The sequence below is a fragment of the Ahaetulla prasina genome, chromosome 7 (genome assembly GCF_028640845.1).
Source record: "Ahaetulla prasina isolate Xishuangbanna chromosome 7, ASM2864084v1, whole genome shotgun sequence".
In the NCBI taxonomy this organism is placed as follows: Eukaryota; Metazoa; Chordata; class Lepidosauria; order Squamata; family Colubridae; genus Ahaetulla; species Ahaetulla prasina.
The window spans coordinates 34040557-34058119 of NC_080545.1; the positions used below are offsets into that span (position 1 = coordinate 34040557).

General features: G+C 36.0%; 1 protein-coding gene across 1 annotated transcript in view; it reads right to left on the bottom strand.

Annotated features, from left to right (window-relative positions):
• The window catches only part of FOXP2 (forkhead box P2), a 1142483-nt gene that overhangs the window by 495010 nt on the left and 629910 nt on the right, over nucleotides 1–17563 (bottom strand). The window lies entirely within an intron of this gene.

Sequence of the window (17563 nt, forward strand, 5' to 3'; positions counted from 1 at the left end):
ACTAGGGCCAGACAAAAAAAATTACCCAAATTTATAAATATCTGCTGGAAGTAGAATTGGAGGAAGAAGTGGTGAAAGGATATATGATTGCATGGGGTCAAAATATTGGACATAATATAAATTTATCAGACTGGGAGACCATATGGAACAGAAATTATAAACTAACAAAATCAGCAGCATATAAAGAAAATGCTTATTACTCCGTATGGCTCCGCTTCGTGGAGAAGCAGCTATGATTTAGCTGCTAACTCCCTAGTCAGTAGAGCTGTCAGGACATCGTAAATCTGGGTCCGACAGCTTGGAATTCTCTCCTTCAGGCAAAGAAGGAGAGATGAGCATTCAGGTTGAAATTGAGACACCCTAATAAGCTTCTAAGGCTTACGGGGAGTTCTCCTTCCATAGCGTGATAAGCTCCTGGCTGGGCGAGGCTTCTGCCTTTCTGGCGGACAAACGAAGCGTCCAATTTCCATGGCTGGAGTTGATTTATGATGGACTGTAACGTGGACGGAGCAGAAACTGGAGTTTTAACACTTGTTTGTAAGAAGACTGCAAGCCCCTGAGGGCTGCGAAGATAGGAGAGAAGAAAGCAAATGGCGGTTTTGTGGAATGTATGTACTGAAAACGAAAGTTAAAGAAATGCTTACTAACAGCTAGTGTCGAAATAGAAGATATATAGGAAGATACTGACTAAATGGAAGAAACGAAAATCTTATGATTTATATTTTTTCTTCTTCTTTGGGATTATAGTGATTTAGAAGAAAAGTTTTTTGAATTTTTCTTTTTGAATTTTTTTTCTTTTTCTTGGTCCATTATTAAACTATATATTTTTTTTAAAAAAAATGGCTTTTAAGCAAATAGTGCCAAAAGTCATTAAAAACTTTGAAATTTCCTCAGCTCAGATTCAAAAATTAAAAGAAGAAATTAAAAAGGAATTAAGAAATTCTTTACAGGAGTTTTTGGAGAGTCATTTTTTAGAAATAGATCAAAAATTTGATGAAATAGAGAAAGAGATGTTGGATTTTAAGGAAGTGGTGGAAGAGCAGAAGAGGGAAATGAAAATGGTAAAGGATGCAATTGCGCAAATATTGAGCTCTTGTATTCAGATGGAGGATGATCTTGCAGAAATTAATAAAGCTAATTTAGAGTTGCAAAGGAAAATAGAAGAAATTCAAAAAAATCAAAACAATTGGAACTTAGATAATAAGATGGAAGATATACAGGCAAAGGTAGATAGGGCAGATGAAGAAAGAGTAATATTACAATATAGATTAATGGAATATGCTATAAGGGTGAGGGGGTTGAAACAAAATAGGAAGGAAAATTTAAAGGAGATTTTTACACAAGCCTTTGCTCAGATAAAGGGTGTGGAGCCAGAAGATTTTGAGACTAATATTGAAAGAATTTATCATGTTAATTCTTGGTGGGCAAGACAAAATAGAGTACCTAGGGATGTGGTTATTTATTTTACAACTAAAAAGGTTAGGTATGAAATTTTGCAAGCCTTTTATAAAAATAAATTTCAAATATTGGGACAAGATATAAAAATGATGAAGGAAATTCCTCCTAAAATGTTAAGAAAGAGAAGAGAATTTGCCTTTTTAGTGGATGAGTTTAAGAAACATCAGATATATTTTAGATGGGAAGTCCCAATGGGTTTGTCAGTGAATTTTAGAGGCAGAAAGTATTTTCTTAATTCAGTTATGAAAGCGAGACATTTTTATATTAATGTTTTAAAGAGTGGGAATCCTTTGTTGTTAGATGCTAAGTTAATTGGTTTGGAAATGATGGAAAATAGAATGGGAGACGGGAGGAATGTTTAAGATGTGAATATGATGATTATGGTTAATTTTTGGAATTGATTTGTTTAGGATATAAATTATAGGATTTTTGTTATTTGCTATTTGTATGGTATAAATCTATGGGATGATATTATTCAATTGTGAAGGATGGAAAGTGAAATTTATGAATTTAGATAATGTGGATGTAATGATTTTAACTGCTTACTGTTATATTGTGGATGTAGTTTAAATGATTATTTGTTTTAAATGATACGTTTATAGATAGTAAAAGTTATGAAGTTAAGCTGGAAATATTATATTTGAGAGATTTTATTCGAAATGATATTTGATTGATGGAGTAGTATTGGAAGATTGGATATTAAATCTTATGACAATTGAAGAAATATATAAGTGATGAAAATTTGAATTTGAGAAGCTGGATTGTAAATTAAGAAATGGACTTATGAAATTTGAAGGAATATACAAGTGGGTGAAAAAAAATTGAACTTTAGAAGATGGACTAATTTTTAAAATGGACTGTAAGAAGAACGGACACTAAATGTTATGGCAATTGAAGAAATATATAAGTGATAAAAATTTGAGTTCGAGAAGATGGACTGTAATTTGAGAAATGGACTTATGAAATTTGAAGGAATATACAAGTGGAAAAAAAATGAATTTGAGAAGATGGATTAATTTTAAAAATGGACTGTAAGAAGAAGTAATATGTGAAGTTGGTATTGCTTCTTTTCTTTTCTTTTTTTTTATTATTCTTTCCTATCTTTTTATTTTTATTGTGAGGGGATCTAAAGTTTTAAATTTTTAAAGGTGGGAGGTTATGTATATTTTGTATACTTTAGTTTGTGATTGTTGGTCATAATACCCGGTATTTGCTCTGGAAGTCTGGGGGGGGGGAAGGGGGAGGATGGGGGGGAAGCAGGGGGAAATGATACATGGATTGATTATTAATGTACAGTAATTTTTGAAGATATTAAATTAAAAAAATTTAAATGATATTGGGGATGCTCGACTGCCATTTCAGGAAGAAAAGGAGAGAGGAGTAGAAGGAGGGAAGAAAGTAGGTAGGAAAGAGTAGAGAAGGAGGAGGGGAATAAGAAGGTTAGATAGGGTGGAAGAAGGGAGGAGTGGAGAAGGAGGAGAGGAAGTAGTAAAGTGAAGGAGATGAAGGATGGGGAAGTAGTAGAGGGTAGAGAGGAAGGTTGTGAAGAAAGGAAGTGGCAATCGGGCAGGCCTGAATCAGTAATAAATAAAAATTAATGATTAATGATGGATAATAGTTTGTACATAAATATGATGTTGGAAAATGGAAATAAAAATTATTTATTTAAAAAAAAATATGAAGAAAATGCTTATAAAATGTTCTACAGGTGGCACCTACCCCCCTCGAGATTAATGAAAATGTACCTCAAAATGAGTCCCAGATGTTGGAAATGTAAAAAGAAAGAGGGAACATACTACCATATGTAATGGTCCTGCCCCGAATCCCATAAATATTGGCTCAAAATTAAAGAGTGGCTACAGGAAATTACAAATGAACAATTGGATTTAGAACCGGAAATCTTTCTATTGGAAATCCTCAAAAAAAACATGAGAAGAGCACAAAATATCTAGTATTACACATATTAACTGCCGCTAGGATGGCCTTCGCTCAATGTTGGAAACAGCTATGTATACCCACAGAGAAACTTGTTATACAAAAGGTCATGAACTGTGCAGACATGGACAAACTAACACTGAGTTTAAAAGATAGAGAGACTTCGATATTTTACAAAGCATGGGAACAGTGGTATAAATGGAAAGAATGGAGATAGATAAGAATAATTAGTTACTAAGTATAAGCAATAAAATAAGAATGTAAATACACACAATTTATTTTTTGTAAATAATGCACAGATTATTGTTATAAGAAAAACACCAAATACCTATCAAGTGATATAATTTTTTTTCTTATGTTTTTAATGTAATAAAAGTTCAATAAAGTATATTTAAAAAATAAAATTAAATATATGGATTTTGGTGAAAAAATTACCAATATGATTAAGACAATATATTCTAAACAAACTGCAAAGGTGATTGTAAATGGGGACATGAGAGAGAATTTAAATATAAGAAAAGGCACAAGACAAGGATGCCCATTGTCTCCTCTATTTATATTAACATTGGAAGTGTTATACAGAAACATTAGAAAAGATTCAGAAATAAAAGGTATGAAAATAAAAAAAAAGAAAAAGAAAAATACAAACTACAGGCATTCACAGATGACCTGGTATTTATTTAAGAAGAACCACAAGAAACTGGACCCAAATGAGGACCCAGATTGTTGGGGGGGCAATAAGTTGACTTTGTAAAAAATATACAAATAGAATGAGACTATTGCCTTATACACTGTAAGCCGCCCTGAGTCTTCGGAGAAGGGCGGGGTATAAATGTAAACAAAAAAAAAAATTAATAAAAGAAGAAGAAGAATATGGTGAGTTTGCAGGATTGAAAATGAATAAATAAAAAATCAAAATACTAGTCAAAAACCTCACAGATAGGACTTCCTGGTTGGCTCCGTTGGCAATGGAGGTGATCTTTCTGGTCACCAACCTCTGGATCATGTTGGACTGCTAAGACAGCGACAATCAGCTGTCCAGCAGTTCGGAAACCCCCTTCTTCGGGAGAAGAAGCGGTGGTGAGCAAAAAGAAGCAGAGGTAGAGCTTCCCTAGAGCTCCTGGAAGATACCAGGGGGCTCGAAGGGTTAAGCCCCCTCAGAACTTCAAAGTGCTCCAGATCTGAGGCTTTTTTCCTGCTCCGGCAGACCTAATTGCCGCGACCAACTTCCGGGACCAATTTTAACTTAAAGAAGATAATACCGGACTGAACAGAAACAGGAGAGCTCTAATTATAAAAGCAAGTAATCAATCAATTCCTGTTATTTTTTTAAGTTTTGGATTTGACTTCAAAGTGAAAATGGCGATCGTTCTTTAATGAGCTACGCAGTTGAAAACGAAAGTGTTACAATTCTCTGTCTGCTGTTTATTGCTGAAGGCCAGCTGGAAATTTTTTTTAAACATTGTAATGAGAAGGGACAAGAGATCGAGATATTGAGACTGATTTAAAAAAAAAAAGACTTAAAAGGTTTATACGTAATATTAGCCGGGACCAATTTTAACTTAAAGAAGATAATACCGGACTGAACAGAAACAGGAGAGCTCTAATTATAAAAGCAAGTAATCAATCAATTCCCTGTTATTTTTTTTTTTTAAGTTTTGGATCTGACTTCAAAGTGAAAATGGCGATCGTTCTTTAATGAGCTACACAGTTGAAAACGAAAGTGTTACAAGTCTCACTGTCTGTTGTTTATTGCTGAGGCCAGCTGGATTTTTTTTTTTTTAAACATTGTAATGAGAAGGGAGAAGAGATACTGAGACTGGGAAAAAAAAAAAGACTTAAAAGGTTTATACGTAATATTAAGTTAAAGAGAAATTTTAAGAGATGGCAGCAAAACAATTAAAGTCAACTGCTACAAAAACTCCAGGAATATTAACACCGGGAGTCTCTCCAGCACATACAGCAGATACAAAATCACTAAATTTGGAAGCACTTCAGGATAACCTGAAAGAATTTATGAAAGAATCTCTTAACGATGCTATGAATTGGCAAACTTCCCAGATAGAGGATAAGTTTAAATTAATTACAGAAGAAATGTCAGAGATGAAAAAACAGATGTTAGAAATTCAGACTGGAAATAAAGAAGTTAAAGAAGGTTTGGTGTCAGCAGTACAGGGTCTGGCATCAAATGTGATTTTATTGGAGCAGGAAGTAGAAGAAATAAAGAAAGTTAATTTAAAATTGGAAAATGAGATTGAGGCAGTTCAAAGTAAAATGGATAAAGTTGATGATGAAATTGTTTTGGTACAATATAGAGCAATGGAACTTGCTTTACGAATCCGTGGACTAAAAGAATGTAAAATGAGAATTTGAAGCAAATTTTTCGGAGGCCTTTGCAGAGATTTTGGCAGTTCGCCAAAGATGTGGCATTTTATATTGATAAAATTTATCGTGAATTCCTGGATAGCAAGACAAAGAAATCTTCCCAGAGACATTGTTATTTATTTTACTACTAGAACAGTGAGAAATGAGATTTTACAAGCTTTTTTAAAGGAGACAAGATTCAAGCAGCCGCCAAGATATTTTAATACTAAAGGAAATTCCCCAAAATGTTGAGAGGTAGGAAGGAGTTTGCTTTTTGGTGAACGAACTTAAAAACGTCAGATTGAGTATAGATGGGACATCCCAATTGGTATAATAGTTTACTATGAAGGAAAGCACATCGCCTTAATACAGTCAGTAAAGCACAAGAGTTTTATGCTTATGTGCTTAAGGCTGAAGTCCACCATCTCCGGATGGTAGGAGAAAGGAAGGTGAAATTAAAGAAAAAGAAGTGATAGTAATGGAAGAAGACCGTTTACAAGCGTTGGATGTGTCTAAGATGGGATCAGAGATTCCAAAAGAGCCAAGGATGACAAGAGCAGCTGTCAAACGCAAGGAACAAGAAGAAAAGGCTCAACAGGCTCAATCTGCTATTACCAAGACGGAAACAGTGAGAGGAGCAAGGCCCAAAGAAAGATATGATTTGCGGCTGGTGCTTCAAAAGTTTCCGATTGCTGATAATGGCAATTAGACTTTTATCTTGGAATGTCAATGGATTAAACTCACCACAAAAGAGAAGAAAGATATTTCATTATTTGAAGCAATTTAAAATGACATTGTATGTTTACAAGAAACACATATTAGAACATTAGACCAGAAATATTTGATAAATTGAAATTGGGAATACATTTTGTTGCATCTGCTACAGAAAAGAAGAATGGACTAGTTGTTTATATAAAGAGTAATTTATCTGCAACATTAATTGAAGCGGATAATCAAGGAAGATATATTGCTATTGAACTTTTATTGGAAGGAGAAAATACTTTTAATAGGAGTTTATGCACCAAATCAACAACAAGAAAAATTTTATAAGTTTTACATAAAAGAATAACATCTTGGGATTATAAAACTTATATATTAATGGGTGATTGGAATGGAGTGATGGATACCCAGAAAGATAAAAGAAGTCTTAGAAATTTTTCCAATCGTGTAAAACTGCCAAAGGCATTCTTTGATTTGATGGAAGATTTAGAATTGAGAGATGTATGGCGAGAACGCAATGAAAAGAGAGATTTTACATTTTTTCTGACAGACATCAATCTTTTCTAGGATTGATTTCATTTTAATTACTAATGATTTGTTTTTCAGAGTGAAGAAGACAAAATTTGTTCTAGAACCTTGTCTGATCATAGCCGGTATGGATTGAGTTAGATCGGGAAAAAGAGGCCAGGAGGTCGTGGAGGATGAATGAGAACTTGTTTAAATATGAACAAAATGTAAATGAATGTAAAACTCTAATGAAGGAATTTTTTTCTTTGAACATGGATAAAGGGACACCTATAGAGATAGTTTGGGACACCAGCAAAGCTTATATGAGGGGAATTTTATTAGAGATGAATAATAAATATAGAAATAGACTGCACAAAAGGCGAAAAGAACTAGAAGAGGAAATTAAAAGGAAGGAGCAGTTATTGGTAGGCAATCCAGGAGATAGTAAAACAAAAGAGTCAATAAATATATTAAGAGGTCAATTTAATATGTTAATGGCAGATCAGGTGGCAACTAATTTACAATATGTAAGACATAATTTGTTTAATAATTCTAATAAACCTGGAAGGTGGTTAGCATATTTATTAAGAAAGAAACAGAAACGACGATAATTGATAAAATAGAATATAGAGGTAAGGAAGTATATCAGCAAAATTTGATTAAAAAAGCTTTTTTAGAATATTATACTAAGTTATATTCTAGAGATGTGATTAGTGATAAAGATATAGATAGATATTTACAGGACCACGGTATTTTAGAAATTACAGTAGATCAAAGGAAGAGTTGAATCAATTAATTTCTTCAGAGGAAATAGTGTTTGCAATTAAGCAGCTTAAAGCGAATAAAGCACCAGGTACAGATGGCTTGACAACTACTTATTATAAAAATTTACAAAATGAGATGATTGTACCACTTAAGGAGTTATTTAACAGAATACAAAGGGGAGGAGAAGCTCCTCCTTCATGGAGGACAGCTTTTATTTCATTAATACCTAAAGAAGATCGAGATGGTGTTAAACCAGAGAATTATAGGCCAATATCGCTTTTAAATACTGATTATAAGATATTTGCTAAGATACTAGCAAATAGATTGATGCCACTGATGAATCAATTAATTCATAATGACCAATCAGGATTTATTAAGGGGAGACAGATGAGATATAATATGAGACAAATTGTAAATTTACTTGAATATTTGGAAGGAAACAGCCAGGTTTCAGCAGCATTCCTCTTTTTGGATGCCGAAAAAGCTTTTGATAGATTGGATTGGCAGTTTTTGTTTAAAGTAATAGAAAAAATGCAATTTGGGGATTATTTTATTCAAGCAATTAAGGCTATATATCAAAAGCAAACAGCTCAAATAATAGTAAATGGTGGATTAACAGAATCTTTCAAGATTGAGAAAGGGACTAGACAAGGATGTCCCTTGTCACCATTATTATTCATTCTAACTTTGGAAATATTATTGAGTAAGATACGTGGTTTAGATCGAATAAAAGGAATTAGAATTAAAAATCAAGATTATAAATTAAGAGCGTTTGCAGATGATTTGGTTGTTTCTTTATCTCAACCAATACATTCAGCTGTATATTTGATGGAGACAATTGATCAGTATAGTAAGGTATCTGGGTTTAAAGTGAATCAACAGAAGACAAAATGATAATTAAAAATATGAATACACATCAGAGGAAGAATTAGAAAGAATAACTGGATATGAAGTAGTTAAAAGGTTAAATACTTAGGAGTATACATTACAGCATCGAATGTAAAATTATATAAAACAATTATGAGGTATTGTGGGGAAAAGTAATTAAAGAAATGGAGAAATGGAAGAAGTTACAATTATCATTGTTGGGAAGAGTGGCAGCTATAAAATGAATGTTTTGCCTAGATTTTTATTTTGTTTCAAATGATTCCAATTTTGAAGAAAGATGCAAATTTACAAGAATGGCAAAAGGATTAATAAATTTGTATGGAAGGGTAAAAACCGAGGATAAAGTTAAAAATAATGCAAGACGTTAGGAAAGAGGGGTTTAAAATGCCTAATTTGAAATTGTACTATGATGCAGTTGTTTTAACTTTAATTTCTGATTGGATTAATTTAACAGAGGAAAGGATTTTGAATATAGAAGGTTATGGTTTGTTATATGGATGGCACGCATATGTAATATATGACAAGAAAATTGATAAGACATTTAAGAATAATATGGTCAGAAGTGCGTTGTTGAGGATTTGGAAAAAATATCAATATAAGTTAGATGGAAAGATACCAATATGGACCATCCCCAGACATATGATAGAGAATATAAATATATTACAAAAAATGGAAGTTATCACTTACAAAGAGCTTTTGACTATGGAAAAAGGGGAATTACAGTTGAAATCTAGGGAGAAATTGAGGGATGAAGGAAGAAATTATACATGGTTCCAGTATGGACAATTGCAATCTAGATGGAAAATAGATCAGAAAATTGGTATAAGGCAAAGTGATGATAATCTGGTAAAACAAATAAAAGATCAAGGTCAACAGCATATAAAGAGTATTGGTTGAAATTGACTCAGAAATGGAGTTGGTTAAAGATTGTATGGTAAAATGGGCACAAAATTTTCAACAACCTATAATGTTAGAAACATGGGAAAAAATTTGGGTGAGGAATGTTAAATTCACGCAAGCACAAAATTTAAGAGAAAATTTTTATAAAATGTTTTATAGATGGCATTTAGATCCTAAAAAACTGTCATGTATGTATCCAAATGTGAAAGCAAAATGTTGGAGATGTGATTGTGAGGATGCTACCTATTATCATATATGGTGGACTTGCAAAAAAGTTAAAGCCTTTTGGATTAAAATATGGTGGATTATGCAGAACATTTTGAAAAAGAAGATCAAGTTTGTTCCACAGTTCTTTTTATTAGGAATAATCTCAGATTGCACTGTTATAGAGACAAAACTGATTCTGAATTTAATAACTGCTGCAAGATTATTGATTGCACAATATTGGAAGAAAGAAGACTTACCTACAATTGGAGAATGGATTAGTAAAGTATCAAATTTAGCAGAAATGGCAAAAATTTCTGCCTACTTGAAAGACTGTACACAAGAAAAATATATATTGGAATGGAGGAAGTGGATTGATTATATTCAAAATAAGTATCAGATTAAAAAATATCAATTAGTTTTTGAGTGAAGTTAGGAATTATTATGTATTAGTTTAAGAAAGAAGGGAATTGATAGTGTGATGGTGTGAAATGGAATATGTTTTATGTTATATTTTAGATTATGTTTGTTAGTTACAATACCCTGTATTCTGTTCTGGGAAGTCTCGGGGGGGGGAAGGAGGCGGGGAAATTGATTGGTTGCCATTGTACAGGAATAATGGTAGAATTAAACAAGTTGGAATGGTGTAATGTCGGGACTGCTCGGCAAACACTCCCGAAGGGAAAGGGTAAGGAAAGAGGAGTAAAGAAGGAAGAAAGTAGGTAGGTAGGTGGGTAGGGAGGAAAGAAGGGAGGGAGAAGAAAGGATAGGAGGAGGAGAAGAAGGAGAAGATAGAGGGTTAGAAAGGATGGTAGTGAGAAGTGGGAAAGAGGAGGGGAAGTAGGAAAGCGAGGAGAAGGTGGTGGGGGAAGTTTAAGAAGGATGAGAAGGGAAGAAAGGATTAAAGGGGGGAGTGGCAGTCGAGCAGCCCTGACTGAGTATAATTTGAGTATAGGACTGATTGTTGGATAAGTGATTGTATTGTACACTGGTCAAATTGTGGGAATTATTATGGAAAAATAAAAAAATTTTGCAAAAAAAAAACAAAAAAAAAACCCCTCACAGATAAACAGAAAAATGAATTGATAAAGAAGACCATTATTCAGATAGTTAAGAAAGTAAAATACTTAGGAATTCAATTAACAGCAAGATGTACAACTATTAAAGAAGATAATTATATTAAGCTAATGCAACAAATTAAACTAGATCTGGAGAAGTGGAAAAATTTGCAACTATTGATAGTAGGAAGAATAGCTTCAATAAAAATGAATATCATGCCGAGATTATTATTTTTGTTCCAAACAATAAAGTTAGAAAAAAAATACTTTGAGGAGCTAAATAAAATGATGTTAAAATATATTTGGCAAGGGAAAAGAGCAAGAATAAGATTGAAAATGTTACAAGAATCTAAAAACAAAGGGGGCTTTGGGGTGCCAGACTGGGAGCTATATTACCAGGCCTCTGTACTTACATGGGTGAAAGAATAGATAAATTTGAGACATAAAAGACTATTAATTTTGGAGGGACATAATATTCAGTTGGGGTGGCATGCCTTTCTGTGGTATGGGAAAAACAAAATACATAGATATTTCCAAAGACACTATGTCAGAAATGCTTTTGTTAAGTTCGGGCAATGAGGAGGCAGAAGACAGTCATTGGTGACAACAGCTCTTAAGTTTATTATGAGAACCCAGCAAAGAAAATAGCAGAACAGTCCTCCTTATATAGTATTTGGACTGAGGCACCAGCCAATCAGAAACGTGCTTTTTCCCAAATTTCCCTCCAATAATTCAAATACATAACACTCCTCCCCTCCCAGAACACACGTAGCTCAATATTTACATATTATTTACAAACGTAATCACGCAAGTAGCCGGGGCGTTTCCTGAGCCTGGCTGACTTGCGCAATTCATTCCCTGGTGGGGAGTCGAGCTGGTCAGAGGGACTCTCTGTTCCTCCCAGCTCCTCCAATTGGCCCTCCGGCCTGGATTAGGAGCAGATTCTTCCCTGCTGTGTTCTGGGTGGACCATGGGGCGTCGCTGGACTTCGCAACTCCCAGATAAGTCCTCCAGCCACTTCGGGCTTCAGTCAGCTGTTGGTATAAACAGTGGGTAGTTGTGTTTCTATTTTGGCTTCTAACCTTTTTCGTATTTGGTCAATGTGCCTTTTCCAGACCCTCCCATTGCCCATATCAACTACATAAGATTTGGGGCCAGTCACCTCTAAGATTGTTCCTGCCAACCAAAGGGGACCCTCACTGTAATTCCTGGCGAAGACGGGAGCCCCTATTGTAAAAACCCTTGTTTTATCTCTTAGTGTCAGATACCTATCAGGGGAATAATTTGGATTTAATCTGTCTAATGGGCATCGAAGTCTCCTTCCCATTAACAACTCAGCTGGGCTGCAGCCAGTGGCCATGCAAGGTGTCCCATGCTGGACGGCCAAGAACGTGTCAATCTTGGCTTGCCAGTCCCCTGGGCTAATCTTGGACAGTGCCTCCTTGGCACTTCTTACAAAACGTTCTGCAAGGCCATAACTAGCCGGATGGAATGATGCCGAGAGGGCATGTTGGATGCCCATTTCAGCCAAGTACCCTTCAAATTGAGTGGCAGTGAACTGCGGGCCATTATCCGAGACTAATGTGTCCGCAGTCATGTGCTACAAATAGTTGCCGCAATACTCTTATGACTGCTTCAGCAGTCGTGGTTTTCATCAATATTATTTCCAACCACTTGGAATATGCATCTACTATTATTAAGAATGTTTGCCCATCGAAAAGGGCCAGCGAAGTCTATGTGAATTCTAGACCACGGTCCCTGGGGTCTTCCCATTCCCTCACCGGGGCCATTGGAGGTAGTGGTCTAGAATCCTGGCAAGATTGGCATCTGCCTACCCAGTCACTAAAGTCTTTGTCCATCTGAGGCCACCACACATAACTCAGTGCTAGACTTTTCATATGCACAATGCCCGGATGCCCCATATGCAATAAATCCAATACATTTTCCCTCAAACGCAATGGAATAACAACTCCATTGTTGTTATTATCTCCCCACAATAAACATCCCCCTTGCACAGACAATTCAGAACATTTGGTCACAAACTGTTTAAATTCCTCGCCCATTGCAACGGGCCACCCCCTCTGCAACCAGCCGATTACAGTGCAGATAATAATGTCTTTAGTCAATGCCCTAGCCACTTCGGCGGAAGTGACTGGGCCAGTGTCCAAAGAGTCAATCAGCAGTATTGGGGTTCCCGGAGTCGGGTCTTGAATTGAGTCCGGCAAGGGGCACCTGCCGGACACTAAAGCGTCCACATGTCCCAATTCCTTGCCCGGTCGGTGGGTCAGACGGTATGAATATTCTGCCAGAAATATGGTCCAGCGAATCAATCTGGGAGACAGGGCAATCGGTGTAGGGCGGTCTCCCACCAACAAACCCAACAATGGCTGATGGTCAGTAACAATGTCCAAATGCCTCCCAAACAAATATTCATGGAATTTTTTACTCCTGAAACTATGGCCAGAGCTTCTCTATCTAATTGACTATAATTTCTCTCGGCTCCGGATAATGTGCGGGAGAAGTAGGCAATGGGGGATTCTGTCCCATTAGGCAGTTTGAGGCTGAGAACAGCTCCCATTCCATAGGGTGATGCATCACATACCAGAACGAGAAGCAAAGTCCCATTATATTGAATTAATAGACTGTCACTAGACAGTAACTTTTTTACAGATTCAAAAGCTGCGGATTCAGTCTTACCCCAAATGGGGGTCCCCACATACTTGCCCAGGCTGTCCTGGAATACGTCTTCAAATTCCTGGAGCAGCTCCTCTCTCAGGTCGCCTCCAACACTGTAGACTCCAGTGATGCCCATCCCAAGGGCCCGGAACCAATCGAGACCTAGCAAGCTAGGCAAATGTCCATCTACGATGGTGACTGGTAGCGATTTCTTATATTGTCCATACTTGACTCAAACTGTGGTGATGCCTCAGACAGGGATTCGGTTTCCCTGATAATCCTGGACTCTTAGTCTCTGAGGTTGCAATTGGCGTTTCGCGACGCTTGGAAGGTCTTTGGTGATCGTATCCCAGGACATGATAGTGATCAATTATCCAGTATTGACTTCCATTTTACACGGCACCCCTTCTATGCAGGCTCTTGTAAAAATCTTTTTTTCCAGTTTCGTTGAGGCTTGGCCAACTCGTACTGTGGTGTGGTTGGACTTCGCACCCTTTTTGATTGAGCCAATAGGTGGCCGTTTCGCGGAGCTGGGGTTCTGCTGATAGGTTGTTTTAAATTCGGCTCTGGACTTTTGGCCGCACGGCTGGAGAGCTCGACACACCCATGCTAGGTGACCTTTTCTGTCACATCTACAGCAGATGGCTTCTTTAAACCGACAATTTTGTCTCTGTTGATGGCCTGCACAACTCACGTACTCATCGTTGTCACTTCTTTCCGATTTCCCCATTTGGAAACCTCTTCCTCACTCTCACCATCACACTCAGGCTGGATTTCCTCACTGTGGACTAGTGTTGCTTTAGCGGATGAACTCAACGATGTTGGTTTTTGTAATGTTTCAGCAGCTTTAGTGGAAAGTTCATGTGCTCTAGCTTCATCTAGGGCAATACTGAGAGTCCGGTTGGTTTTGGCGAGGAGCCGCCTCTGCAAACGAATGTCCTGTACTCCAGAAATAAGCTGCTCTAAAAGGGAGTCCTCTAGATCCCTATATTTGCAGTGGGTAGTGGCTTTTCTCAATGCAACCATGTAAATGCTGATCGATTCTCCTTCACGTTGGACTCTCTGTTGGAGTTCATATCTCTGCACGAACTTCGATGGCACCGGGGCATAGTGCGCTCTGAGTGTCATCTGTAACACTAGCCAGGGCACTGACTGGACGGGCGTTGGCTCCAATAACGATTCAGCAGTGTCAAATACTTCTGGCCCGCAATGGCTCAAGAAGTATGCGTGCTTTTGATTGTCCGATACCCCTTGCAACTTGTTAACCTCAAGGAAGCATTCAACAAGAGCCATGTATGACCCACACTTCTCTTTTGCTGGGTCAAATGGCACTGGCGACGTGTAGTTAGTCATTTTGATTTGTTCCTATATGGCTGCCCTATAACTGGCTGGGTTCTAAACTATTTTCCAAATCAGCTCTTTTTCAGTCTCACTGCCAACCTCATCCCATCCTCGTCGCCAATGTTAAGTTCGGGCAATGAGGAGGCAGGAGACAGTCATTGGTGACAACAGCTCTTAAGTTTATTGTGAGAACCCAGCAAAGAAAATAGCAGAACAGTCCTCCTTATATAGTATTTGGGCTGACACCAGCCAATCAGAAACATGCTTTTTCCCACCCAAATTTCCCTCCAATAATTCAAATACATAACAGCTTTGCTGTTAGTATGGGGGGTGGATCAAAGAAAAAATTTATATGAAAATATCAGTCTGGCTCTCCACGATGGAGGCACTGATACATCCAAATGTTGTTAACCTGGAAAAAATTACAAGATATAAAGACATTTTGAATGATAAGGGGGAACTTAAAACTAAGCAGGAATTGAAAAATCAAGGGATTGATTTAGCATGGTAGCCACACATGCAAATACAATGAAGGTATGGGAAAGATGTAAAAATGTATGGTTTCTATAAAGAACCAACAGCATTAGATCAGATATTATCAGGGATAGATGAAAATTTAAAAAAAAACCGTAAAGCTATCTATTGAGCATCAAAATGGAAGAACAAGTGAAAGAAACAATAGTGTGGGCTAAAAACTTTGGATATACTATAAAGCTAGATAAATGGCAGAAACTGTGGGATAAAAATTATAAATTGACAATGTCAATTTCCTATAAGGAAAATTTATATAAAATGTTTTATAGGAGGCATTTACCACCAGCAAGAACAGCAAAGATGTTTAAAAACATGTCTGCCAAATGTTGAAATTGTAATCAATTACCAGGTGTGTACTATCATATGTGGTGGACATGTCTAAAGGAGAAAAAATACTGGATAAAAGTACATACATAGTTAGAAAAAATGGCAAAGCAACACAGATTTAAAACCAGAAATATTTTTGTTGGATATTTCACCAGAAAAGTACAATAAAGGGAATACATATTTAATTTTACATATGTTAACAGCAGAATTGTTTTTGCACAACAGTGGAAAAATGAAGAGATTCCTACAGATGAAAGTGTAATAAAAAAACATTAGAATGCGCAGAGATGGATAGATTAACACTCAAAATAAAGGAGAAGGAAGAAACAATATTTTTTTAACATGGGATTTTTTACTAATGGTTAGTTAATAGAAACAGAAGTTAGAAACTCAAAAGTTTAAGAGAATGATCAACTATACAATGAAGGTTTATTAATATGGATAAGTAAATATCATTATTATGTGGTTATAATTAATGCTATGAATATTAGTGATATTATTACTATTATTATTATTTAGAATTAATTGTACCCAGACAACACACTGTTCATGTAGATATTGCGTTTTTATCTATTCAAAATAAAAATGTATAAATAAAATATATACCATATTTTTCAGAGTATAAGACACACCTTTTTCCCCCAAAAAAGAGGGTGAAAATCTGGGTGCGTTTTATACTCTGAATGTAGCCCCGCCCAGTTTCTCAAACGGAGGTTTCAGAGGCTGAAAAAAGCATCAGAAATGGAGCTTAGAAAAAAAGCCCCAAACAGAAAAGAAGCTTCAGAAAAGAAGCCCCCAAATAGAGTTTCAGAAAAGAAGCTCCCAGACAGAGCTTCAGATGCTTTTTTTCCTGAAGTTCTGTTTTGGAGGCTTTCAGAGGCAGAAAAAAGTTTTTTCTGAAACAGAGTTTCAGAGGCAGGGGAAAAAAAGCCAAAAAAAAAGCAAGGCACAGAGCTGACAACCAAAGAACCTGTTGCTAAAATTCACTTCTGGGAACAGCTGATTGTGGGTATTCTGGGAGGCCAATCCACCTGCCAATCAGCTTTTTTCTTATTTTCCTCCCCAAAAACTAAGGTGCGTCTTATACTCCAAAAAATAAGGTATTTTAAATATGGCTTCAGTATAACATATATATATAACATATATATATATATGTATATATATATATATATGTATATGTATATATATATATATATATATATATATATATATATATATATATATATATATATATATATATATATATATATATATATATAGGTCTTTGGTTGTTCGGGTTTTCTCCCGTGTAAGATTGGAAGTCTCTTGGCCGCGTTTCGGCGAAGTCTCATTCGTCATCTTCAGGCTTCAGCTTCAGCTTAGCAGTTGAAGTTTGAAGATGACGACGAGACTGAACGTCACCATTCCATATCGGAGAAAATCGAACAACCAAGACTATATAAACACCGTGAAAACCTCAGAAAACAAATATATATATATATATATATATATATATATATATATATATATATATATATATATATATATATATATATATATATATATATATATATATATATATATATATATATATATATATATATTCTGAGGTTTTCGCGGTGTTTGTATGTAGGTCTTTGGTTATTCGGTTTTCTCCGTAAAATTGGAAGTATCTTGATGACATTTCACGAAATCTCATTCACATCTTCAGGCTTCAGCTTCAGGTTCTGGGAGCAATGTGTGATTGCAGCTGTTTCTTCCTTTTTAACTGCTAGTGGGAGTTTGAACTGATTGGGTGGGAGCTTGGCTGTGCTCTGATTGGATGGGGGGTTTTTTGTGCTCTGATTGGCTGGGGGTGTGTCCTGTTTGGGTGGGGGCTTGGTTGTGCTCAGATTAGTCTGAGTTGC